Source organism: Centruroides sculpturatus, unplaced genomic scaffold (genome assembly GCF_000671375.1).
Source record: "Centruroides sculpturatus isolate CEXI.00-Female unplaced genomic scaffold, Cexi_2.0 scaffold278, whole genome shotgun sequence".
Lineage (NCBI taxonomy): Eukaryota > Metazoa > Arthropoda > Arachnida > Scorpiones > Buthidae > Centruroides > Centruroides sculpturatus.
This window is the reverse complement of record NW_019384546.1, coordinates 57,837-59,609: the sequence shown is the minus strand read 5'-3', so window position 1 is coordinate 59,609 and position 1,773 is coordinate 57,837.

Here is a 1,773-nt window from a genome sequence, read left to right as displayed (position 1 = left end):
CTTCTTCCGACTTCGAAACTTTGCATTTACATACAATGAGTGCTGACGAGCGCCGACGTCGGCCTTTAAACGTTGTCTCTGCAATCGACTGTTTATCGATGAAAAGTGAATTTTTCGTAATGATATTAAGTATTGTAGGAATGCTCTAAATTATAATTAACAAAGTAACTTGATGGAACTCGGTGAATCTCTTCATAAAGAAAATTATACGTTAAAATTGGATTACCAAACTCTAAATCGATAAAAAGTAAATTTTTCGTAATAATATTAAGTATTATAGGAATGTTCTAAATTATAATTAACAAAGTAACTTGCTGGAACTCGGTGAATCACTTCATTCGAAGTCATTTTATTATCTATATATATAAAAATGAATGTATGTGTGTCTGTCCTTCATGCATTACCACACCGTTTATCCGATTGCCATGAAACTTTGGGAAGTTGTTTAATATACTCCAGAGAAGGTTTGTGGCATAGTACGATTGAAATGAAACTTTGGAAAGTTTTTTAATTTTTTAATACACTCCCGCAAAGTACATTTATCCTACGATAGATGGCGCGCGTTTACCCGAGCATTCGAGTAGTGTGTTCGATCCATTTTAAATTGTGAAGACCATTTTTCCCTTTCAAAAAATATCTCTATATATGCATTTGTTATTTACGATATTTGTAATAATTTTTGTTTAATCACTTTATTTNCGTTAAGTTGAAGTAAATTACATAAATTAATTGGACAAAACTTTAATTATAACAAGGTAGTTCGTGAGGAACTGAGGAGTTTACACGCTCTTTTTCTTGCTTTGGGTATAACATACGAAGAGAAACGAGACGACAACCTGGATTACATAAAGACATTAACGGGAAATTTTCTCATGTACAAAACATTATCTTACAAAAATTATGTTTTGTACATGTACGATTTAATATCCCTAAGTACTCAATGAAGACCATACGTAATTAAAAACAAAAAAAAATCGCATCTAAAATAGTGCAGTAGAAGCCGTTCTTCCGGTTAAGCTTTAATGCTCTCCCTCTCCTCCTGCGGGGGAATTTCGACAAATCCCTTCTTAGTTTGCGTTCCCACGACGTACCCTAACTGCGTACCAAATTTCATCTGTTTAGGTTCGGCGGTTTGCTCTAAGCGATGACGAATCAGCAACTCAGTCCGTCAGGACAACGGCATTGATTACAATTTCTAAACTATTATTATTGTTAATCAATCTTAATTAGTTTTTTATTTTGGATTTTTATGAAATAATAAACATGAAAAGATTTAAAAACTATGCGTGGACAATTAATGCTTAATCGAAGTTAATTGACCTATAGCAAATAATCAATTTGATCAATCAATGACATTAATATCTTTTATTAATGTAGAAATGAATTTGTGAGACCGTTCAACTCACAATAGAGATTTATTAATAAGGAGTTATCTAACTATAACGTTTATGTGTGATTAATTTCGTGAAAATCAGAATATATAAAGTTAAATATACAACTGAGACCGACAGTAAATAATCTTTTGTACCTATATTATCTCTTATTTTAAGCTGTTGATCAATTAGCAGTTTTTCACCTCGATTATTAATAGTACATTTATCAAATTTATCTGGTCATTCAAATTCTATCACGCAAAGTTGCTATTAAACTCTCGAAGAAAAACTTTGCGAAAAAAAGAACATTAATACAAAAATAAATTTTTTTTATTTTTAAATTATTATTGGAAGTTAACCGTTTTCGATTCATTTTTAAATATCCTGTTATTCAAGGTAC